Source organism: Mus caroli, chromosome 15, assembly GCF_900094665.2.
Source record: "Mus caroli chromosome 15, CAROLI_EIJ_v1.1, whole genome shotgun sequence".
Taxonomy (NCBI): Eukaryota; Metazoa; Chordata; class Mammalia; order Rodentia; family Muridae; genus Mus; species Mus caroli.
In genome coordinates, this window is record NC_034584.1 from 84,569,094 (window position 1) to 84,595,943 (window position 26,850).

Sequence of the window (26,850 nt, forward strand, 5' to 3'; positions counted from 1 at the left end):
AGTGGTGTCTGAGGGCAGGCCCAGTCAGCTGGAAAGCCTGGTATTCTCTGTGAAAACCCAGTGTTCTCCGTGCAAACCTCTCCGTGCCAGTGCCTCACTGAACACTGCACATGAGGATAGGGCTTAGGCAAGATGGCATCAACCGCTGCCCCAACATTAAGGAGACAAACAAATGCAGAAGAATCCAGAAGTTCAAGGCCAGCCTAGGTCACACAGGAAGTTCTAGTCCATTCTGAGCTGCATCAGGTCCTGCCTCAAAAAGAAAAGGAGGGGATGGAGATGACAATAATTTGGTGGCGAATTATAAACACTGGTTTATCTCCTCCTCTCATGTTTCCAGGGTGGTGTTTAAACTGCCCCCTATCTGTGAACTAATGCTAACACATGACCTGGTGGCCCTATGCACAGAGAGCCGCGTGAACTGTAAACAACCCCAGGTCCTTATCTGAGCCTGTGTAGCGGCTGTGCACCCTCCTGCAAGCTTCCCCCTGATTGGTTCATTCTTCCTTAGCCAAATTCCTATCCAGTCTTAATGGCTGTTCTACACTGACACTTCACCAGCTTCACGCCCCCTCCCCCCACTGCATCTTCATTTGATTTATTAAATAACAAAACCAAGAGAATGACCCACTTTACTCACAGGGAAAGGACCGGGAGAAAATGTTCCCGATTCTCTTGCCTAATACGTAGCATGACAGTTTGTATTGAAAAGATTGACTTTTAGCATGATTATCCAATGAAAACTAATTTTCTAGACTCTCGCCTACACGTTTCACAATCCTGATGTCTTTCGAAGGGGCCCACCATAAGAATTTCACGAGGCCGTGTTTCCGTGGTTACGGAACACAGAGCAAGATTTAATTTCTGTGTGTTCAGCCTCCGGTTCTAACAGAAGCCTCCTGTAAGTAGCCATACACTAAGTTTTCTAAGTCACAGAACTTTGTTGTTTAAAGCTGCCAAAAGAGAATCCCTTTTGAGAATGAGTTAGACAGGGGAAGCCCAAAGACTGAAAAGCCTGGCGAAAGGCTCCAAGCACGCATTCTTAAAGGACTGTGGACTGTGAATAATTTGTTCCTGCCACGTCCTAAGTGTTCATTGTGGGCTCAGTTATGGCACCTTTTACCTGTGACTGTCCAAAGAGTAGAACAATTATTTTGTGGCAGTTTGCTTAATCCTAAATTCTCCTGCTATTCTTTGAGCCACAAAAAGAGGGTCTGTCTGTCTGACTCACAGTGAACAGAATCAGGATAGAGCCGGGGGCTGTGTGTCCAAGGGCTGCTGAAAGCATCCAAAGTCTCTGGTGTATATGTCGAGTTCAAGTGAAAGCTGAATACTCGCGAGACCAGCGGGTGTTTGCGGATGCTAAAAGAACGGGATTGTAAGTTCAGAATTCGCAATAGAAGTTAAGAATTTAAGGGAACATTTGGGGCAGAGAAATAGATGAAGAAATAAAGACAAGAGCAATCACAAAGAAAACTAAGAGCAAACTGGTTTATAAGGGAAAGTCACTGTAGCAGATGCTGCCAAGGTCATGGCCCTACCTTCATTTCAGAGCCAGTCTGTGTTCCAGTTAGGTTTCTATTTCTGTGATCAACATCAAAAGCAACTCGGGGAGGAAAGGGTTTGTCTGAGGTACACGTTCCAGGTCACACTCCATCATAAAGGGAAGCCAGGGAAGGAACTCGAGACAGGAACCAGGAAGCAGGACCAAATGCTGCTTATGGCTCATTCCACAAGTCTTGCTCAGTCCCCTGACTTGTACCTCCTGCCTAAGGAGTGGCACCACCCACACTGGGCTGGACCCTCCCACATCAACAATCTCTGATCAAGAACTGCCCTAGAGATTTATCTGCAGGCCAATCGGATGCAGGCTTTTTCTCATTGGCTGTTCCGTTTTCCCAGAAGACTCTTCAACTGTACCGCCAGCACCTTGCTTCATTCATTCTTTGTCTTTACAGAACCCTGCATAGGTTATGGGCTAGGATCCCCCACCTGTCACTCAGAATCATCTGCTATAATGAATGAGGAGCCCACTGCTAGCCCCACTTCATCACCTACAACGTAAACCCCATCTGCTTCAAAGTAAGCTAAGCTATTTCTCTGGGAGCACTTCATAATTGTGCTGTCTGGGGGACTGACTGCCAGGTTGTCAAGCCTGATTTAGTTCTCTGCTCCATCAGCTTAGACAGGATTCATCACCTGCCCTCCCCAGAGCCTACTGTGGTTTTTTTTTCCCCCCTGCTTGGACAATTAAGATGCGCAGCAATGTAAAAGACCAACTGTTTTGTTGGAAAGGAACGGAGAAGAGAGACGGGGAAATTTTTGAAAATTTGGCATTTAATAACAATATAGTTAGCACTTTCTGTATAACCCGGTCTTCTGCTACCGTGGGAAATAGTTCTCTTAACTAAGACAATAAAGCATTAAGTGCAATCGGCTCTTATTGCAATTGTGCAAGGCCTTTAGGGGAAACTGAGATTCACAAAACTGTTTTTCATAACTTTGATAACGGCTGTTAAATTTTCTATAATTTGCCACAAGAAATGGAGCATTTTCTATTGGAAATTTAATAATTAAACCATTGCATTTCCCCGTGAGTCCCTTTAGTGTGCTGTAAAGTTAATACAAATATATACATGTATTGGATGTTGAGGGTAGTCACCGAGGGTGGTAACTGCCTTAGAAGAAAGAAATTGCATTGTTTATTTTAATAAAATGTGTGGTTTGTTTAGATTTTAATAAAAGAAAAAGTAACTTTTTATTAAGTGTATTATTAAACTTTATCTACCAACAGTGAGACAAAGGAACAATGAAGCTTAAGTTTTAATATAAAAAAAAAAAATCTTTCTAATGCTGCCCGTTGATGTTGAAGGACCAAAGATACTGGTTTCTGCCAGAAAAGGCCACACAGGACCCCAATATATCAGTCCCTGCACCAGATCACATGAGAGAAAACCTCTGTATGATTCCCCTCAGGCAACAATACCCACGTTATACCAGGGGGATCTAACTCCTTTTTGCTCTTTTTATTTTGTGTTATGTCTTTGACCCTTGCTCGCTTAAACCTCCTGCTACCGTGATGTCTGCCACTCTCCAGACCCTGAAACGTCAGGGGATAATGACTTTCAGATAAAGGATGGTAGGTTATGCTCTATAGCCACCTCCCTTTATAAGAGGACTGTGAACTATCTAAGCTACCCAGAGAAACAAATAAGAAATGAACATATCTAAGTCCAGGGTTTATAACCATTTTCAACATGAATCAACCAGACATGATGTCTGTATCTAGTCCCCTAAAAGATTGTACTGCTGCTAATCCTTGGGGGATGTGATGGTTAACCTCAATTGTCAATGTGATGAGTTCAGCCAGCCAAGGGGAATTTGGGGGCACGGGGCAGGTGTGGCAACAGCCAGCCATGGGAACTTATTAAGCTAGGTAGAGAGAGTGACTTCAGAGTTCCAGAGAGACAGAGCCAGCCTAGGTGAGACAGGCCTTGGCAAAAATGAATAATGTGGTCTCAGTCTGTCTGCTGGGCTGAAAACAGACAGAAGCCGATGGCCAGTGCCTAGCCAGTGATACTGTGGGTACTGTTTTAATATTACAGGCTACAATGAACTAATTTATTTTCATAGAAAATTTCCAGATGAGAGAAAATTCAGACCGAGACAACAGCTATAATTACAAAAACTGTCAGCACTACTGATGAGAAAAATCCTAGGCTTCACTGTGACTAAGGAAAAAGTGACCCTTGGGGGGAAACCCCACCCTTAGGAGGCTTCATCTTGTAAAGCTTCAAGAGCTGTTTAGGGGAACAAAGTCTAAACTAAATTTGCTCTTCAAAGCTAAGTGACCAGGGACGTGTTACTACAGGGACAGCACACAGAAACTGATACAAATATGGTCCAAGAGAGACAGGCTGTATCTTAAGCTGGCAGCAGAATTTGGAAGCAGTATCTACATGGTACTGTTTTTGTATATGCTGAAGATGCTGGATTGAGAGGATCCTGGACTCTCACTCCATGATTTCAGAAAGCAGCTGAGGGCAGGAAATGTGTGCCCCAGGCAGAGTCCTTGAGAGAAGGTTTAAAAGAACACTCTTAAAGTTGCAGTCTATGTTACAATGCAGATACCAAGATATAGGAGGTTTCGAGACCATGGGCCATGTGCCAAGGGAAGCTAAGAGGGGAGCTATTCATGCTGGGCTAGAGAGGTGAGACTACTTAAGTCTTGGAACACAAGATAATTTCATAGCAAGCCCCAAATACCAAAATGGAGCTACAAGACTTTGTATTTGGCCTGCCAAATCCTGAAGTTGTTTTGGTCCAATCATTCCTTGCTCTGCGCTTATTCTGTGCCATTGTATATTTGAAATGTGCAACTTATTTTCTGCTTCATAGGGGATCACATTTAAGATATGGTCTTGACTCTCAGGAAATGAACATTGGACTTTTAAACTGTTGGAATTGTTGTAGACTATGAAGACTTGGGAAGTTCTATAGTATTTTGCATTATAAGACCTTGGGACAAAGGGTAGGAGATTATGATTTAAACAGATATGTTGTGTGTCAAGTAAAGAGTTAGAGATGTTGAGTGGTATTTTAGGGTGTCAAATTGATAAGGAATAGAATTGTGATGGTTAATCTCAATTACCAACTTGGTGAGGTCAGTAATCACCTAGGAGATGGATCTCTGGGCATGCCTATGGATTATTTATAAGACTCTTTGAGGGTGGGGGGGAACTCTTCCCCTGGCTGAAGTTCTGGACTAGTGAAGAAGAAAGTGAACTGAGCCCAGTCATTCATCATTGTCTGCCTCCTGGCTATGGGTACCACATGACCAGTCACTCTGAGCTCCTGCCACCATAGCTTCCCCACCATGATGGCCTCTGTCTTCAAACTACAAGCCAATGGATGACTTGATGAGCCAACGAAACCACAATTCAAACCTCGCAGAATAAACTGGAAAATGGGACAGTGATGGGTCAGTGATGGAGGTGACCACACCCTGACCAGGACTGGTTAGCCACTCTTACCTCTTGTTTCTTATTTAAGCCTAAGCTTCATGTCAGGACTCTGCAGATGGACGTCACCTCAAAAACACCTCAATGAAATGTTTCGAAGCTTTTCATTCACTCTCTGACCAAAACTTTCCAAGTCAAAAATCTATTCTAGAGAAGGAATGCAAATAGGTAAAATGAAATTATCTAGTCCCCTTTTCCTTAAGTTGTTTTTCCCCCCACTTTTATTATAAAAACTGGGAAGTAACTGATATAAAAGTTAAATAACTGATAGGCTAGGAGTTAGCTATGAGGTAACTGATATAAACAGTTTTTGATAGCTACATCTTCTGCCAGTCAGAATGCCTCTATATAATTAGCCTTGAAGCAACAATTATGAGTTTCCCACTATGCCAGAAATTAAGTCACCAGAGCATTTTCCTCCACATACTGACCAAAGGTCTGCATTTGGTTTGAAACCCTTCTCCCCAGAATCCTCTTTGTCGATTTTTCTATAGGGTCATAAGTAGGAATATCCTAACTTGGAGACCCAGTCCACTATGATTTGGAGAGAAAAATGTCACATGACTTCATGAATAAACCACAGAGCTCATAAATACTCATCGAAGGCTTATTTCAATCTCACAATACAAAACTCATTCCACAGGTGCCAGAGAACTCCGGTGGAGTAGGCTTGTGAGGCAGAAATGCCAAAAAGCTGCTCATGAGAAATGAATTTCTAGGACTCTCCTCCTGGAAGTCTGACGAAAGTCAGCTCTCCAGTTTGGGTCAGTTTGACAGGCGTAAAGCCTGGAAGCTGTTCTTGAGGATAAGAGTTCCATGGAAATTCCCCTCCCGAAGATTTAGCGTTTTCTCCTAACCCATAATAATCAAATTTCCACTGCGTTAGTCTAATGTATAGATTCACTTGCACTCTATTTAGTATTACCTTAATGTAATGCCTTTTAAGATTGAATTCTAACATAGCTAAAGCCTTTCCCAGTGTTCTAAGGTCCCAGATAGCAGCAAGGAGATTAACCTATTCAGTAACTAATAAAGCACTAGCCATTAATCCAGTTGTCTACAGAATAGAGTCTAAAATTCTCACTGAGATAAAAATTCTTATTACAGACTACATTCCATGCCAAGAGCAAATTAATATACTATACTGATAAATGGGAATTCTCCAGACATAGATAAGAATTAACAAGGCCTAAGAATTCCAAGGTTCATGACACTACTTTATTCCTGAAGCCAGGCAAGAGTTTATACCCCCCTAGCCCAATTAACACTAAAGTGTGAATCTGAAGCAGGTGCTAATCTCTAAAGTAAACATAGTCCTTTTGAAGTCACTCCTCTTGCATCTGAGGGATACTTATCCCTAGCATAAACATTTATCTGGTTCCTGCAAATTCTTTTTGTAGTCACTCCTCTTGAACCTGGAAAACTTCAATGTATGTTTTACAATTTATGATATTCGCTGTAATATAATTAGTCTAAGCTCGACCAGAAAATTACATTCAGATTCAACACCTCTCTTGTGTGTGTGTCTGTCTGTCACTCCGTCCTAAGCTTTGCCCACCTACTCTAGAGAACCGTTTTACGCAGGCACGGGATCCAGAGGGTCTGCGGCACACAGGGCTGCTTCTCCTCTGGAAACCCATTTCAATCTCTTTAGAGTTGTTGGTTTACTTAGATTTGCAAAGTAAATTTTTGTTTAAATTGTCTGTGTTCCTTGACAGCATTTCTTTGTTCAAGAAGAATGTAGCTGGGAGACCCAAGAAGCATCTGGGGTACCATGAACTGAGCCTACATGATAGTAAGGAAAATGATGAAGGTGAAGGTGACCGCATCTAAACCAGGACAGGTTGCCTCCATCTAAAACTAAACCTTATGTCAGAACACTGATGATGGAGTTAGAAGTCCTGTCAATAAAGTTTTCTAAAAGTTTAATATACCACTTGACCAAACATTTTGATGTCATGAATCTGTAGAATCTATAGAAATGAGTGCAAACTTAAATTATCTAACATTATTTAGTAGGATAGACTTAATAACACCATAAGAGAGCAAATAGTGAAAAGTTGATAAATTATATTTCACATTTAAGTATTCGGCAGGTTTAATAAAGAATTATCAAAGAGATGATTCATGGTGATTAATTTGGCTTCCTTCTAGAGAGACAGGGATAGCTTAACATACACAGACATCACACTAATTGGCTCAAGGACAGAAATCATAATCATTTCGATAGATGCCAAAAAAGATTTTGAAAAAAACGCCAACATTCATTCATAATAAAAATCTCTAAAGAGAGCTGGAAATAGAAAGAACATATCCTAACCCAATAATGGTTTAGTAATGACAAACCTATAGCCAACACTATGCTAAATGGGGAAAATGTCTGTCTGTTTCCACTAAAATCAAGAAGATAAGGATGCCCACTTTCTCTATTCTTACTCAATACAGCACTTAAAATTTAGTTAATAGAAGAAAAGAGAATAAAAGGGATCCATGTACCCAAGAAAGAAATCAAGGTATTCTTACTTATAGATACATCATTCTGCATACAACAGACACTGAAGACTCTCCCAGGAAATTGTTCCTATCTAACAAACACTTGCCATGCTATTCTTTGTTGCTGGCTAGGTTCTTCTTAACACAAGCTAGGGGGATCAGAGAAGACTGGACTTCAACCAAGAAAGTGATTCCATCAGATTTGCCTGGGGAAACGCCTGTGGAGCATTTTCTTGATTGATGCTTCATGTGGGAGGGTCCAGACCACTCAGGTGCCACCCTGCCCCTGGATGGGAAGTCCTGGGTTGTTAGTGGTAAGCAGTAATTCTCTGTGGCTCTTGCTTCAGTTCCTGTCTCAAGGTTCCTGATTGACTTCCTGCTCTAAGTTCCCTTTTGGATGGACAACTATGAGCTGAAAGGTGAAATAAACCCTACTTTGACTGGGACTGTTCTATCATAGCAATACAAAGCAAACTAGGACATTCACGCCACTCTTCCATCATCCTTTTTCCTTTTGGCAAGTAGGTCCCTCCTCTGAACACACATAGAATTCATAATCGCTCATAACTGCTGAGATCTGCTGATGCTGCCTAACATAACGCGATTGTTTTAGTCGTGTGTTTTCTTATCCTGTTAATTTCCATTGTTGAAAAAGGATTTTTAGAGTCTGCGCAAGGGAGAGTGTGGACTACAGAAGCGACACAGCTTCTGGGACAGGCAGAAGCGACACAGCTTCTGGGGCAGACCCCGTTTCAGGCTCCAGACATCCGGGCACCTTCCCTGCCTGAGGAGAGGTGTCCGCCCCACCTGGGAGGCCTTTGCTGGAGCACCTGGGGGAAGCCATCTTGGTTCCTGGATCCCTCAGAGACTAGTCTGGGCAGGTGAGAGTGTGAACTACAAAAGCTAACAGCTTCTGGGACAGGTAGAAGCCACACAGCTTCTGGGACAGGCCCTGTTTCGGGCATTCATCTTCTGCCAGGAGGCAGGTCCAAACGCCAGATATCTGTGCACCTTCCCTGCAAGAGGAGAGCTTGCCTGCAGAGAGTACTCTGACCACTGAAACTCAGGAGAGAGCCTGTCTCCCTGGTCTGCTGATAGAGCTTAACAGAATCACAGGAGGAACAAGCTCCAACCAGAGACAACTATAACAACTGACTCCAGAGATTACCAGATGGCGAAAGGCAAATATAAGAATCTTACTAACAGAAACCAAGACCACTCACCATCATCAGAACCCAACACTCCCACCTCAGCCAGTCCTGGATATCCCAACACACCCAAAAGATAGACCCAGAATTGAAAGCATATCTCATGATGATGGTAGAGGACATCAAGAAGGACATTAATAACTCACTTAAAGAAATAAAGGAGAACACTGCTAAAGAGGTAGAAGTGTGGACACTTTGCCCCTTCTTAGAATTGGGAACAAAATACCCATGGAAGGTTACAGAAACAAAGTTTGGAGCTGAGACGAAAAGATGGACCATCTAGAGACTGCCATATCCAGGGATCCATCCCATAATCAGCCTCCAAACGCCGACACCATTGCATACACCAGCAAGATTTTGCTGAAAGGGCCCTGATATAGCTGTCTCTTGTGAGGCTATGCCAGGGCCTGGCAAACACAGAAGTGGATGCTCACAGTCAGCTATTGGATGGACCACAGCGACCCCAATGGAGGAGCTAGAGAAAGTACCCAAGGAGCTAAAGGGGTCTGCAACCCTATAGGTGGAACAACAATATGAACTAACCAGTACCCCGGAGCTCGTGTCTCTAGCTGCATATGTAGTAGAAGATGGCCTAGTTGGCCATCATTGGGAAGACAGGCCCCTTGGTCTTGCAAACTATATATGCCTCAGTATAGGGGAACACCAGGGCCTAGAAGTGGGAGTGGGTGGGTAGGGGGAGTTTTGGGGGGAGGGTGTGGGGGACTTTTGGGATAGCATTTGAAATGTAAATGAAGAAAATACCTAATTTTAAAAAAAGAATTTTTTAAAAAATGTGTATGCTGTGTGTTTTTTCTGCATAGTTGTGCAACAAGTATGTGCCTAGTGCCCATGAAAGCCACAAAAGCATGTTTTATCCTCTGAAACTGGGGTTAGAGGAGCTTGTGAGTGACCATGTGGATGCTAGTAACCTCCTGGTTCTTGTGAAGAGCAGCTGGTCCTCTTAATCACGGAGCCATTTCCAGCCCATAATTCCCATCCTTGTTTTTGCTTTTTACTGCATTCTGTTTTATCTTTTGCCTTAGTCCCTTTTAGAGGGTTTCTTTTATTTTTCCTAATAATCTAAGTTTCATGATAATGTCAGTAGAAAACCTATTTGGCCATGTTTGATGCTTGTTTAGTTATGTATTTTATATTATAAAATAGATTTAGGGGTGGGGAGAAGGCTCAGTGTGTTGGAACACTTGCTGTGTAAGCATGAAGGCCTGAATTTGGGTTATCAGCATGGCATATAACTGGGTGTGGCCACGCGCATCTGCAAACCCATCCCTACAGAGCAGAGCTGGGTTTAATGGGGCTTTCCAGTTAGTAAAACAGTGAATTCCAGTTCTCCTCTCTCGAGAATGAAAGCCGAGAGTAAGGGTAGACATGTGGAAATGTATGCATATACTACAGATTGGCAAATACACACAAAATACATTTTAAAAATTGATTTAAATCTATAACTGTTCATGATTTAGCTATCACAAGTTTTAAATATAATTATCTTATGTATATCACACACACATTCACACACACACATATTTATATTGAAAAAAAAATAGGGATAGTGACCAGCCCTCTCCTTCCTGTTTTTAATTGGATTACTTCTAGATTTCCCCCATTTAGAATGATGCTGGCTGTTGGCTTGTCATATATAGCTTTTATTATATGGATATACATTCCCCTCCAGTCCCATGTATGCTTAATTTATTTCAAAAGCTTTTTCTGCACTTATTAAGGTGATCATCTGTAGGTCCACTTATGAACTTACATCCATTGAACCATCCCTGAATTTCTGGGACAAAGCCAACTTGTTTGTGCTAGAAGCTGGCCTGTACTTTCCTTCTTTTTTTTTTTAAGATTTATTTATTTATTATATGTAAGTACACTGTAGCTGTCTTCAGACACACCAGAAGAGGGGGCCAGATCTTGTTACGAATGGTTGTGAGCAGCCACCATATGGTTGCTGGGATTTGAACTCAGGACCTTCAGAAGAGCAGTCAGAGCTCTTACCCGCTGAGCCATCTCACCAGCCCCTGTAGTTTCCTTCTTGTGTGATGTCTTTCCCTGGTTGCTGAAGGAATTTGGGCTTATGCAGCTCCTGTCACATCTGAACTTGGAGTTACTAAAGGAAGTCGATTAAAGTCATCCAGAGCCTCAGACAATTTACACTCTGAGGTCTAAGAACGATCCCTTGAGTAGAGTTCTCATGAGTTCGAGCTGTATACAGTCACAAAGTTAATGCACACAAGTGAAAAAACAAACATGTTTTCCCATTGAGGCATAATCGAATAACAACCACAAGCAATAAGGAGTGATGTGAAGTAAACTCACTGCTATCCACTGCACCTGTGAGGAGCTCAGACCATGCTCCAAGAACAGTTCCATGTTTTAAAGAAGCTGAGCTTGCTTTCTTGGAGTCTTCTCACAAGCACTCAGAAGTCTCTCCACTCTATTCCTGGACCATATTCCAACATGCTCCTGTTTCTATTTTCTGAACAATTTAAGAAGGATTCGCTGTAGCTCTTCTTGGAAGATCTGATAGAAAACTGGTGGGAGTCTGCCTGGTCCTGGACTTTGCATTTTTTTTTTAAGTTAGAAGACTTCTTAATCAGAATTTCAATTCCTTATTTGGAATGGGGTATTTACATTATTGATCTTTTCTTGGTTTAACTTGGTTTGTTCATTAATTTACAGTTCAGCTTAATGGAGTAGGGCTCTTTAAAATATTCCCTTTAAGAATCTGTGTTTCTTTGGCGTGTAGATAACGTTTCCCTGTTCATCTCTGATTCTGTTAATTTGTGTTTTCTCTTTCATTCTTTTGGTTATTAATGCCAAAGGTCTATCAATCTTATGTATCTTCTCAAAGGACCAGCTTTTAGGTTCATTAGTCCTTTGTGCTGTGTCTATTTCATTACTGTCTTGCTCTGATTTTCGTTGTTGTTATTGTTGTTGTTGCTGTTATTTCTTCTCAACTACTGAATTTAGGTCTGACTCTAATTTTTCCAGATTCACAAGTTATGCACATGTGCTCTTTTTGAGTATTTTTTAAGAGAATCTTTAAAAAAAAAAAGATTTATTTATTATTATAAGTACACTGTAGCTGTCTTCAGATGCACCAGAAGAGGGCGTCAGATATCATTAGGACGGTTGTGAGCCAACATGTGGTTGCTGGGGATTTGAACTCAGGACCTTCTGAAGAGCAGTCAGTGCTCTTAACCACTGAGCCATCTCTCCAGGCCTCTTTCTGAGTTTTTAATGTAGCTATTTAGAGCTATATATGTTTGCTGCAGGACCATTTTATTATTGTGTATCAGAGGTTTTGTTGTGTTGTATTGTCGCTTTCATTAAATTACAGAAATTTCATCCTGTCATTGGTTTCTTCTTTGACCCATTCATCATTCAGTGATGTGTTCTTTCATTTCCCTGTGCTTGTGTATTTACTACTGTCTGTTGACTTGTCAGAAAGGTTACATGGGAGTGTTTCAAGTATTCTGAATTTGTTAAGATTTGTTTTGTATCCCAGGATGGGATCTCGTTTAGAGAAACATCTAAATAGAACATATATTCTTTGGTGTTTGCATGGGATATTCTACGTATATCTGTTGGCCTGCTTGATGTCATTCAATTTTAACGTTTCTCTGTCTACTTTTTGATTGCATGACCTGTGTCCTAGAGACAGTGGGTTATTTAAATCACTTACAAATGCTGAGTTATAGTTAATGTGCATCTTTAATTCCAGTAGTATGCTCTCCGTGATCCTGAAATGTGTGCATGCCCGTTGAGGCTTCTGGTGAGCTCTCACTCACTGATCATTGCCTTTATTAAGATGGATGGAGGGTCCTCCATTTCTTTTGATTAGTTTTTATTTGAAATTTATTTTGTCTCCTATTAGGATAGTGATACCTGCTTGCTTCCCCGTCCCATTTCCTTGGAACTTTTTTTTTTTTTCGTATTCTCTCATTTTTAAGTGATTTAGCTAAGTTTCTAATTCTTCTATTTTACCTTCAAGTCCTGACATTCTTTCTTCTAGTTGACCATTCTTTTTGGTGAGCATTCCCCCGAGATTTATAATTAGATTGTTGTGCTTTTTAATTCAATGTTTGTTTGTTTGTTTTTTTTTCAGATTGGGTTGTCCTCAAATTTTCAACCTGTTTACTAAATTAATTCTTGAATCCTTGCTTCTCTTCATCATCTCATGCAAATGTATGCCTGTGTTTTCCTGAGCACCTACTCAGGCTTTTATTGAGATCATCTCTAAGTCTACTGTGTAAGGTCATTATATGAGCTATTTATGACTTCTTTAGATATCTTGAATTCTTTGATGAGGTTTCTGATTATTCCTTTAAATTCTGCACCCCAGGGTTCATCTAAGTAATTCTTCATTGAAGATCATTTCTATAGGACTGGGCAAAAGTACACTGATTATTAAAAATATACATAAATATATTGACTTGAATATATATGTATGTATGTAAGTAAGATCTGGTCTTGTGGACTTTCATTGGCTGCATGTCTGATGTGATATTCTAAGTTGCCTCAGGCTAAGACAGCATACAGGCTATGTAACAATACTTAGGGGTTGGGAGTAGCATGGGTAGGTTCCAGGAACTTACCAGGCTGGGTTCTAGCACAGAGGTACTTCCCTGGTAACATGTGGAGATTGGATATGGTACAAGTAGGCTATAGACACCAGGCAGAACCAGTATATAGGATGTATAATCAGGGATATCTGAGGGTTAAGTTGGGTACAGGTGGATGGGCTAGGGTTCCGGGAGCTCACAAGACCACATCTGGGCATAGGCTTCATGATAGGAGCTTTGCCTATCAGATTTGATGGGTTTGGCTAGGGTCTGGATGACAGATCAGGCTGGGTTGATACACAGGGTGTATTAATCATGGTTGTAATAAATTCTCTCTCTCTCTCTCTCTCTCTCTCTCTCTCTCATACACACACACACACTGCTGGCTTAGCCTGAGGCACACACACAGTGTGTGTGTGTGTGTGTGTGTGTGTGTGTTAGATGGAGATAAGTGACTTACAGGCTGTGGTCCCGCTAATCCAACAATGGCTGTCTATGAACAGAAAGAAACTGCTCAGTCCATGAGGCCGGATGACTCCACTGGCCTTCAGTATACGCAGGAATCCTGAAGATGTAGGCTCCAATGCCAGCAGAAGCACGGACTTGCTAGCTAGATGAGAGCAAGTAGACAAGGAGCAAAGGGCTCTTTCCTCCCTGTCCTTATATCCGATTCCAGCAGAAAGTGTGGCACAGATTAAAAGTATATCTTCATACCCCAAAGATCTGGATATGAAGTGCCTCTTCCTACTTCAAGTTAGGCAAAAATCCCTCACAAGTTTGCCTTCCAGTTTTGGGTGTTAGCTCATTTCAGATGTAGTCAAGTTGACAACCAAGAATAGCCATCACACAGGGTGTGATAATGGGGCCAAGCCTGGAGACTGGAAACTGTGCAGGCCTACAAGGAACATGTGCAGCTGTAGCTACGTCTGGGGATTGGAGGAGGGGTGCAGGTGGAATAGGGTTACCGAAATTCACTGGTAGGGACCTAAACACAGGGTTTCAGATCTGCGGAAGGCCTGAGGTTGGGTGTGGTATTGTGTGACTAAAGTGGAAGAGGAGAGGAGGAGAACAAGGAGCTTACCTGGGTCTGCGTCACTTATGGTGGCTACAGGGTCGTTGGTAGGAGGTGGGGCTAGGATGGATGCTAAGTCCCAGAGGAAGGGTGATGGGCTGCAGGAAAGGGAGCTATTTGAGACAGGTGGCAGTAGCACTGAGGTGCCATAATGGGGGCTAGGAAGGAGAGCACCAAGAGCCTACCTCAAGCTGGTTTAGGAGTTGTGCCTGTGAGATTCTTGGCAGGAAGAGGGCCTGGGGTTGGTGGTGAGCCTGAAGGTGGGCTACAGCTTCATTTTTAAAAGAACAATTCAGGGAGTCCTGCCTCCGCCGTATTGCTTTTATTCCATCTAATGAATGTGCATATGCCAAAGATCTCTTGCATTCTGCTCCTACCCTTTTCTGTCCCCAGTGTCCGCCATCAAACTTCTTTCTGTGTGAGATCAAGTCAAAGTACCCACATCCCACATCAGTGCCTTCATCCGCAATACATTTGCCGTTTATTAAGTGGCATTTAGAACCTGAAATTAAGTGGATTTTCCAGGCCACAAATCTTAATTTCAAATTCAATGGAACTATTAATATCTCCAGGGAAAGCAATCCTCTGTATCCTCAATATATAACCTCGGGGTGTATGTATGAAGCCAGTATTGTGACTAAAAGGTATGAAAATGTAGCATTCAACTTATTCAGGGATTATTAGACATCTAACAGAACATCTCACAAAAAATGTGTCTCCCAGCTGCCACTGTACCTGATTCTTCTACATTTTTTTAAATGAAAAAAAAATGGCCTCTCTATGTAGGCAGGGTACATAGGAAATCTAGGAAATTTGGTATAAATTTGCCCATTGTACCTGAAACAAGCATCTATTAAATGCCAACTTATTGAATAACTGTTAAGTATGTGTTCGGTGGTAGTCACAACTTCAAAAGAGTAATTCTTGTGTTGTATACTTGAAGATGTCCCTGCCTTCAATACTATCGAGTACCATAGCTTCAACACAGCTACTGTACAGTATATGTAGTAAGTTCCCAGCACTTAACCTTACAGCAGTGGTTCTCACCTATAGGGATTACATATCAGAGATTTACATTACAGTTCACAACAGTAGCAAAATTACAAAGTAGTAACAAAATAATGTTATGGCTGGGAGGTCACCACAACATGATCTGTAGTAAATAAAGGGTCACAATATTGGGAAGGTTGAGAACCATTGCCTTACAGCAAGAGAAGCAATGCAGTCGAATTCAGAGGCAAAGAGGGTATAGATAATTAGGAATGGATTATGACTTTTAATAATCACAGCAAGTCTTGAACCTGAGCTCTTACTAATGTGAATGACCCAAGAAAACGAAGGACTATGGTGGGTGGAGCCTGAAGCACCTGACAACCGTACACTGGACCCCAACTAAGTTTATCTGAAATTTGCAAGACAAGACTTCTCACTAGTGGATAAAAGCGGGATTTGCAATGGACACTAAGTTCAGCTACAGAAAAAATTAAATATATTCCTCAAACATAAGTTTGTTGGAGAGGAAATTTCTCCCTTCTCTATATTAGCAATTTCACAGCTAGCATCTTCTTAACTGGCACAAGTTGTCTCACTTACCAGGCATGGTGGTGCAGACGTGTATTCTCAGTACTCCAGAGGCTGAAACCGGAGGTTCTGGAGTTCTAGACCAGCTTTCTATGGATACTGAGACCTTGTCACAAATCCATCAATCAGTTTCATCCAGCCAGGTTCACATATATAGTCAGCTGTGAGGACAAACTTCCAATACTGAGCGATTATAATTTCCCCTGGATCAAAGGGTGCTATTTATCTACCAGTATATAAATTCCTGAAAACCAGAGACCAGTCTTCTTATTCACTTATTGACTCTTAGCACCTCAAATAGATAATCAAAAAGGGTGACGAGCGAACAAACTAAGGAAGGTGCACATTAGCATAATGCTCTTTGGGTAAAGTCAACAATAATGAACTGATATGCTTATTACACAATCCTAAATAGCACCTTTACTGGTCATGCTTAGGAGAATCAAGGCCATTTGTAAAAGCAAATGGCAGAGGTACCCTTCTCCTTGGCCCCCAAACCATCTGAAATTTAGAGCAGAAAATGTATATGAAAATGCTGGTCAAACAATGCATTCAAACCTGGCTGGGAAAATCACCGGGATGCTGCTGGAAATTGACAACTCTGAGCTGCTGCACATGCTGGAGTCCCCCGAGTCCCTCTGCTCCAAGGTGGATGAAGCTGTGGCAGTCCTGCAGGCTCATCATGCCAAGAAAGAAGCTGCCCAGAAGGTGGNCACTGTTGCTGCTGCTACCTCTTAGACAAGAAGAAAAGAGTCGAAAGCCGAATAACCCCTCATGGCATCCAGATAAGGTCTGAAGACGTCCTAGTTTGTCTGTGGACCTCCACACCAAGGACAAAGTTGTAAATTCAATAGGTCATTTTGTATCAGAAGGTCAATTATGAAACACCTATAATTTTTCAATTATAAGAATATATTCTCTGGGTTCTGTTGTGACCCAGATGATAACTTTTTCTTTTCTATTGTGGGTTCTGGTTTATTTTTTCCCCTCATCCCAGAAATTGGTTTTGATGTACCCAAGACTTAAGTTTCTCAAATAAAGGAAATAAAGTCTCCATAAATAAAAAAGAAAAAGAAAATACTGGTATTTAGAAATGCTAGCCCAGTTGACACAGGAATGGCACAGTGAGGGACCCACTGCTCCGTAACTTCAAGATAGTGTGGAATGTTGCTCTTGCTTCCTGCTTTGATTTTGCATTAAGCAGTACTGCCAGGGCTAACGAGATGGCTCAGCGGTTATGAGCACTGACTGCTCTTCCAGAGGTCCCGAGTTCAATTCCCAGCAACCACATGCTGGCTCCCAACCATCTGTAATGGGATCCAATGTCCTCTTCTGGTGTTTCTGAAGAGAGTATACTTACATACATAAAATAAAAAAATGGTTTGCGGGGGGGCAGGTTCAAGACAGGGTTTCTCTGTATAGCCCTGGCTGTCCTGGAACTCACTCTGTAGACCAGGCTGGCCTCGAACTCAGAAATCTGCCTGCCTCCACCTCCTGAGCACTGGGATTAAAGGCGTGCGCCACCATGCCCAGCTCAAAATTAAATCTTTTAAAAAAAAGCAGTACTGCCTAACTGCCCAGTGTCCAGTGAAAGGCACGTACTTTTTCTCGATTGGATTTAATTGCAAGATGGTGGTTTGAAAGATGTCACTTATGTAATTCCTACTGAGTAATTATAGGGAACAACAGAAATCATTTCTATTTTGAATGGCAGGATATGTTGACACAAAGGGTTTCTATGGAAAATATGCCCTGAGGGAAACATACTTCATACTACAGTCCATGCTGTTATACCTGTTCCATGAGATCCTGTACAATGTGACTCAAAGAATCTTCCCAAACAGGTAGAGACAGAGATAAACTCCTTTTGAAACCCAAAGTGGCATTTTCATGAGGTCCCATGTTTCCATGGTAACAAACTCATCAGAAGTTGGTGAGCCGCTGTGTAAACTCTGGTGGTAGCTGAACATGACAAGGTATCATGATAAATAAGAGACCAAGAAGGTAGATTTCTTACCTTCCCACACAAAGGCTTTTTCATTTAAAGATTCAAAGCCGCCTGCAGCCACCCAGAATAAGTAGACATGGAGCACTGAAGAATATGAGAAGCTGGTCTTCAAAGCAGCTCATTGTTCTAGGTTTCAAAGGCATAATTGAGCTCAACTACCACAGGATGCAAATATCAATCACTCCCCCACAACCTCCTTCTCCGTTTCCATTGGAAGTCATTAATTAGCACATCCTGGAGATCTTTCTTTTATGACTCAGAGTCTAAGGAGGGTCCTAAAAACTATTATTTGCTGAAAGTACTAGGAAAACCCAACAGCTGTCAAGGCAAGAAAGATTAGTAATCCATCCATTTATGGAAAAGTGCTAAACAGGTGATAAAGTTAAAGCTTGCGTTATAAATTCATGTCAAAAAAAAGTCTGTCCATAATAGAAACAAGAGTGTTAGTCCTTTATTCGTGAAATTGCCACTTAAAAACTACTGCAGAGGTACTGCAGCATAAATGCCTCTGTGGGAGTGTCTACAGGAAACCAAAAAAAACCATTTCCTTTCTAACGGGTTCTTCAAGGAGAATAAAACAGAAACCCTGACTTAAGAACCCCTTGCTCACATTTTGTAGGCACTGGGCAAGTATCAGCTGCCAAGCTTTCTTAGTGCAAGTTCCTGGTCCTGCATTTCCTTCCCTGCACTGCCCTCAAGCATCTGCCAAAGCCTTACCCCTTCTCTCATACCAAGTTCCACTTCTTTTCTTATCATTTCTAATATCCAACAAAGATCAAGATGCAGGCCGCTCACAGACATACATCCTCAACTGCTCTAACATTCTTCTCACACATCACATGACAACTATTGTGTAGTCTGTCTTTGAGTTATTAGGTTAGTTTTTTTTTCTCCTTTGTTCTTGTTTGTCTGTTTAATATATATGGATGTTTTGATGCATGAACGGATGTGTACCGCACATGTACCTGTGCCTAGAGATGTGAGACAAGAGCATCATATCCTCTGGAATGGCAGTTAGATGCTGTGAGCTGCCATGTGGGTGCTGGGAATTGAACCTGGATCCTCTGGAAGAGCGGCCAGAGCTCTTCCTGCTGAGCCTACTCTCAAAAGCCCCTAACCCTTTATCACCTGGGTGACTTACAAGGGATGTAGACTGTTTAGGGTGGAACTTTGTCTCCTACCTTTTCAGTGAGTTCCTTTCATTCTGAAAGTTCTTGAGTCTAGAGACACTGCCCATGTCTTGAAAGTGTGGTTGTGACTTCATCTTCATTCCACTATGTATCATTTGTGCCATATTTGAGTGTTAGTAAAAAAAAAGAAAAGAAATCAAACATAACTGCCATAGCAAATAAACTGAAACTCAGCTGGCTAGAACAGCTAATTTTATTTCAGATGCTTTCCCAAAGCAAGGGAGCCTGAGCTAAGAAAACTACCAGCCTAAGCCAGCAAACAGATTCTCTCAGGGTTCCTGACTGTGTTTCTGCTTGAGTTTCTGCCTTGATTTCCTTCAATAATGAGCTGTGATGCAGAAATCTCTTTCCTGCCTAAGTTGCTTTCAGTTGTGGTGTTTATCATAAGAAAAGCAAACTAGAACAGTGTGGAACCACATATCAAGTAAACCCCCAATTTCCTATGATAACGTCGCAAAATGACTACTTAGTATTTCCTTGAAATGCACTTACCCAAAGAGATCTCCATAAACCACAAATACACCACAGATTCTCATTCATACATGACACATTGTAGAGAGAATATCTTGTGTATCGTATAGATGCATCACTTTTCAATTAAAAAGCCTATGGCCTGTGGTTTAGGGAGGAAATAGAAGGTGGGACATCTGGAAGGCAGAAAGTATTCTGTGATAGAGCCAGGCACGAGAAGATCCACCTGTTAAGATGTGAGGAGACAGACACGTGGTTCCTGAGCCATGTGGCAAAGTTAGCATGTTGATTAAAATAAATGGGTTATTTTAAGTTATGATTTTAGTCAGAGAAGAGCCTAGCTATATGGCCAAGGTATTTTTAACTTTATAATGGGTCTGAGTCTTATTTCTGGGAACATGGACCTGGGAGGAAGAACTAGTCCTAGCTCTCTGTTACCCTAACCCTAGCCTATCATAACCACGATCGTTTAACCAGATTAAAAGATTGTTTTAATTACCTCCCCCCATGTGATTTCCACTCTGCCTCTGATCTTTGAAACCTGGCTGCAGTTTCTTTTCCAGCCACACCTCACATCTTTCCCAGCTAATTTCCATCTATAGGTCTTCCTGGAAGAGCCCTTGATATAGAAAGCTGAAGAGATAAGTATTTAGGGAAAGTCAGTTTTGTGAATCACGTAATTCAGCCAACAGAACTGTTAGCATCTGAATAGGAGAAGGAAGTAAAGTAGAAACAACAGAACACAAAAGAATAACAGTGTCCTACAGGGACACTTCTGAAATGCAGTATGTCCATGAAACATTTATGGTCTTGTGTGTTTTTCTTTTGAGACAGACTCTCATGTAATCAGAGCTGATACGGAATGTGACTGCCAGCAAAGGATGACTGTTAATCCTGAGATTCTCGAGAACAAAATCAGTTTCACAATTTTTAGACAAATTTGAAGTAAGTTTTAATTAAATACTAACCGGGAGGAACTCTGGTCAGATCCACTCTGGGATCCCAGGAGGTAGCCATGAGTCACATGTTGTAGGAGCTTTTTAAGGGCAAATCCCACTATTCATTGTGTTTCCCATCTGGTCCAATCAGGAGCAAGTATACATCCTGACGTATTTCCTGTCTGCAAACTTCCTGCCTGCACGTGATCAAACACATCAGATAATGACGGGTCAAACAAACTTATCTGAGGGAGTAAAAACTATGTGGTTTGCTTTTTCCAAGAGTTACAACTCCCAGCATTCCAGGAATTTACCTTGTACTTGGGCAAGCAGGGCTTATAGAATGACCTTGGCTCTTGCATGGCCTTGAACTCACAATTCTAATTATTTCAATTATAAGCTGCCGTATTGTGCAGGGCTCAATGAATTTTTAGGAAAGATATCTTTATGAAAATGCAAAGTTATTGTTGAAATAGGAAAAAGTTCCACAAGTAGATCTAACAATACTTGTGGTTCTTAGGATAACTAAATATCACATTATCAAGCAACAAAATTAAATAACGGAATAAGAAAATAAAGGAACTTCCCAAGAAGAAAAATTTCCACAGGTATACAGAGTATTGTGTAGGTAGCCAATCCCCATTAAACCATATAGGTAGTCAATCCCCATTATACCATCTGAGCAGTTGACTTATTACTTGACTTAGGAACTGAAAGAACCTAGTGGGGAAACCCCCACTCTGTTCCCGAGAATCACGAACAAACAGACCGTCTTGATGTAAAAACATGAGGTAGTTTAATGGTGGAGCTCCGGGTCAAATGTACCTCACGCAGGAGACAGTGGATTTGACCACAAGGCTTGGAAGCTAGGGGTTTTTATAGAAAAGGAGCTGGGACTGGGGGAGGAATTGGCACAGTTTCACATGATTGGTTCATTTAAACACCAGCAGACTGTACATGCAGATAACATTTAACTTAGGTCAGAAGGGCAGGAGATAGGGAGGCGCCGGCCAGTCCGGTCATGTCATTCTCTTTATCTTTATGGCCAAGCAGCCTCAGGAATGTCTTAACGATGGGCCTGCCCAGGCATGTCCTGGCCTATTCTGCTATGTTCTGCTAAGCCCCAGGTTTCAAAGCTCACAAACCACTCTTTGGGCTATTTGACATAAATTACATGAATCAAAGGTCTCAAGTTTTATTTTCTCTCAGAACCAAAATGAGAATTAGGGTGTCTAATAATATACTCACACTATTTTTTTTTTTTGGCTTCTATATTTTTTTCTTGTGACTTTTGGTTACTACTGAAAGGACAGGGTTTGTCCTGCTAAGTGTCCTGTCTTTAGTCCCTTTTGTTAAATGTGTTCCCACTTTACCTGTGAAGGTTCTGCTGTCCCTTGTATTTCTTGGAAGTAGGTACTTTGATACAGTGGCTTGATTGGATCCTTTCATGACAAGAGCACTTTAGTTCCTGGCCTTAAAGACATGGCTGGGAAGTACATATTATCTATTTTTATGTCATATGAACCATTGACTATAATTATCCAGATGCATTTAATTAATTGTTTCAAAATGATGATGTTTTCTTGTTTAAAATCAGAAATGTTTCCATGCTAGAAAATAGCTTTTTATCCAAAGTGTGTTACCCTGAGGTATGGTTTATTGACATGGTAAGACATCTGTTAGATTTTTCCCCCTTTTATTTATTAATTTTTCAAGTGATCAGTTTCATAGCAATCTCAAAGTTAACAAGTGAGATTTTAGTGCTGCGTGCTCATACTGCAAGTGTAGAGTATTAAACCCAGCCTTGCACCAAACTACTGCCGGTCAATGTTTATTAGAAACCCTTTCTCTCCAGTTTAGCTGAAGACTCTAATGTGCCTGATTCCAGAGCCATTTCTGACACAAATAGTAGCATCATTTAAGAGCTTCTTTATTTTGTGGTAAGAGAAGATATTCAAATTTTTACATTTGTCTACCCTGGAACTAGAATTTAGCATGATGAGGACTAATAGCTATGACACAAAACTACCAGATTTATTGAAAAATATAGAAGTCCCAAGTACATAGATGTTTTACTATTACACATAAGCTAAAATCAAAATTTTAAATTACTCTAAGTTCAGTGAGACTGTGTAAAATGCCAGCAGGGGGTTATACTATAAATTTATAAGAAGAAGAAATGTGTGTAAATGAATACAAAACTTTTGGAAGTTACCTATAGGATTTATGGTATTGTCACATGGAGACAATGTGGACAAGTAACATATATTAGAATTATAGAACATTCTGTGAATAGCACTATTTATAAATCAAATGTATAAAAGAAGTCTATGGTACTACCAGAAGGAAACAATTTATTTGTGCAGGAAAACCTTCTTAGGAGGAGACACTTAGGGCCTTAAGCTGATCAAACAAACTCATGAAAACATAAGTGGTGCCAGATTTGATAGTGAATGTCTTTAATCCCAGCATTTGGGAGACCAGGGGCAGGCAGCTATCTGAACTCACCCTGTCTACAGAGCAAGTTCCAGGACAACCCCAGCTACACAGAGAAATCCTGTCTTGAAAAACCAATGAAAGAAAGATGAAATTTCAAGACCTGTAAGTCATATAAAGTACTCAGAAATTGCTTGTTTGTGAGGCTAGAGGCTGCCTGGGGCTGAGAAAAAAGAAAAACAAACCCAGGTATGCCCTGTAGTTAAAACATTCCTGGGAACAGCTTGACCATAAGATAAAGAGGAATGTGAAGACATAACAGGGCTATCTGAACTGAGTCAACAACTCACAGAACTCTGACACCCTGCACGTACATGTAATTTTTCTGCTGATGTTTGAATAAGCCAATAGTGTGTTGCTATGCTGAAATCCACACCCCTAAGCCCCTTACCCCATAAAAACCCCTAGCTTTCGAGCCTTGTGGCCGACATCTGTTATCTCCTGTGTGGGATGCATGTCGGCCCGGAGCTCTGTCATTAAACTACCTCATGTAATTACATCAGGGCGGCCTATTCATGATTCTTTGGGTGCACGCCGAATTGGGAATTGAGTGGGGGGTTCCCCACTAGGTTCTATCACCAAAATCAAAGCAACCAAAGAAAAACCCCCAAAGCTTTCTATTAGAAGACATCACAATCAAACTTAAATAAAGACCAAAGGCCATTGTAACAGGAAGGGAATGACGGTTGTGTATGCTTTGGGAGAAAAGTCATAAAGACGCAAATAGATGAGAAGTATGAAAGAGACCCAGGTGGTACATAGGGCTGTAAATGACATCTTAACTGACCCAAAGCCAGAAAACCAGGAGTTACTGCTTAATACATAAAACAGAATTAAAGTAAACAGATTGGTAGTGCCTCAGAAGTGGGGACCAAATGGGCCAGGAGGCATGCTGCTTATGGCAAACGTTTGTGTCAGTTTTGGAAGAACAACTGAACAGAACAGTAAACATCAGTCCCCATGAACTTCACTTTGAGGAATCCTGATGACTTCATCTGGTAGTAACCCTGTCACAAGCCACAAAGCTGCATGAACCAGGATGTGCACCATCATGGGTGCAAATGCAGGAGGCGACCCATATACTTGTCAGTACTGGAGCTTTCGACTCTAACCCCACCCATATGTGGGTAATCACTACAAGCTTAAAGGAAATAATATGTTGCTACTGCGTGTTGTTAAGGGTGAAAGCTCCCCACAGGGAAAACATAAATACACAGTGCCTTGATTCTGTGATTTTAAAAAGCATACATGTGCAATTATGCAAAACATAAAATGATAAACCATACTAAGAGTGTATGCATTAAACTCTAAATAGTACATTTTTCTGAGAGAAATCCTCTGGTGGGTATTTTTATACTTATTTGAAGTGCTTTTGTTCATTTCTTACTACAATCATAATTCAGAATAAAACCTCTTATCTGCATGATAAAAATACAGAGATGTTTTCAAGTATTTTATAGCTGATATTTGGTCATGACAGAGGTAGATAGTAGGATATATACTAATATAGTTAATCAATAAAACTATTTCAATATTCAAAATGAATTATTCAATGAAAAATTTTCAAATAGCATGTGATTGACCTCAAGTTCTCTCCCACACCAGTTTCTGCACTCCAGAGTTACTGAGAACCTTTGCACACAAGGGCACACACAGGTAGTTCATACAGCTAGATTAATGGTCTTCACAGAAAGTAACAGCAAGTTGGAAATAGCAATGCCTGGGGTAAATTGTTTAATTTCTTGCAGCCTCTATTTCATAGAACACATGCAGGAGATATAAGAGAAAGGGAAATTGGAAAAGCAATTGTTGGTTTGTTTAATTTGGTGTTTTATTATCAAATATTTTTAGTATATGAAATTATACAAACAGTGTAATAAAACTTCCCATGCCTGTCACATACATCATCCCATATGCAGTACCAGGCTGGTGTCTCCTGTACTGCTCCCTCCCAGGCTCTCCCAAGACTATTTGGAAGCAAGGTCACAGGTCACTTTGCCCCAAACATGACTATGTTGATACATGCCTGTAAAAGATAGATTATGTGTTTAAAGGCAAAAACATGGGTCTTGGATCCACAGATAAACAACACTCACATGCCACTTAATCTTAAAATGCCTTTACCAACTCAATGACTAGGCTCTCCTAAACCTCCCCTGCCATCCCAGACATAATCGGATAGAGTAGCCATTGACCACTGAAAACTCATATGACTAGTTGACTTTTATTTTCTACCACTACTGCCTCCTTCTTCCCCAGTTCTCCCGATCCTCCCTGTGTCCTCCCTCAAAACTCTTAAGTGCTCCTCCGCCCAACCCCCACCCCATCCTCAGTCATTGGTCGGTGGTTATCTTTATTGATTGATCAATTGGGGAACAGGATCTTAGCACCAGAATCACCCTATAAAAAGAGCACTGGCTCCTCCTGCTGAGGACAGGGTTCAATCCCTAGCACTCACATGGTGGCTCACAACCGTCTCTAATTCCTTTTCCAAGGGATCTGACTCACTCACATGTAGGAAAAATAAAGTGAACATTAGATAAAAATAAATTAATCTTTTAAAAAAGCAAAAACGCAGAACTATCAGCCTTGCAAAGCATTAGCCGAGTTACTATTGCTAAGAAATAGGCAGTCAGTATCCTGCTTTCTCTAAATTTTTCCATGGTTTTTGGAGCTTGTTTGAATTAAGACCAAACTAACGTTCACATGTTGCAACTTGTTAGCACATCCATTGAAATTATTTAAAACAGACCCTCTCTGTCTCTTTCACTTATAACAAACACCTTCACCCCCATACCCTGCAACCTGGAGATGGATTTGTTTTAGAAACACTGCCATTTTTCTCAGGGCAATCTGCACAGTGTAGATTTTGCTGATCTCTTTTGTGTCAATTTGTAAGCTCATTTATTTGTCCTCTGTATTTTTCAATGTTGACAGCTGTAAAAATCAATCAGACAGACTCCATTTAGAACTCTGTTTAGAACTCTACTACACATATGACTGACTGCTTCTACCAAGACCATAGTTTAAGATCGTTGTTGCTGTGATCTTAGCAGTGATTGATGTCAAGAGACCAGAATCTTGGAAATGGCCTTTTAGAATTGAATTTAAAAAACAACTCTACCTAATGAGGCAGCATGCACCTGACTTCCCTTGATAAGCTCATCTTCTCTCATTTCTTCTGCTCCAAACAGTAGGTCCTGTCCTTCCTCTATAGACAAGCAGGAGCTGACCTGGGGATGACGCTTCTAGCCCATGAGTGCTCTCAGAGTTTGCAAAGATCACCCAGGAAGTAACAGAAGTGTTTTATTTCTCACCTGTTCTACCTAATGTCTAAAATAAATGCATTATCTTATTTCATAAGATTTAACTAATAAATGGCTACTTTTATAATTATGTAATATTAATAATCTCTCTCAGGGACTAACGGCATGGCTTAGTAGATAATGTGCTTGCTGTGCAAGTTTAAGGACTGAGATGTGTATGCTCAGAACCCAAGCAGCACAGTTACTGCCTGCCATTCTGGCACACAGAAGGCAGAGAGAGACCAGGGATCTCTTGTACAGGCTGACTAGCTAGCCCAGCCAGTTGGCGAGCTGTGGATTAAAGCAAGACACTCTGATTCAGTAAATACAGTGGGGAACCACAGAGAAAGACAGATACTCAATTTCAACCTTTAACCTTCACATGAACATATACCCTGGCACACGTGTGAACTGGTACTCACAAAAATACATCCATGCATTCAAGCATACATACACCGCCTCTCTCATACAGAGAAAGAAGAGA

At 41.1% G+C, this 26,850-nt stretch overlaps 1 long non-coding RNA gene across 1 annotated transcript; it reads left to right on the forward strand.

The window, feature by feature from the left end:
• The first annotated feature begins 877 nt into the window (after positions 1 to 877).
• LOC110310014 lies at positions 878 to 26,313 on the forward strand. The gene is made up of 4 exons (XR_002379789.1): positions 878 to 901; positions 1,959 to 2,082; positions 20,462 to 20,572; positions 26,256 to 26,313. It is a non-coding gene; the product is annotated as an uncharacterized LOC110310014 (long non-coding RNA).
• The last annotated feature ends 537 nt before the right edge of the window (positions 26,314 to 26,850 follow it).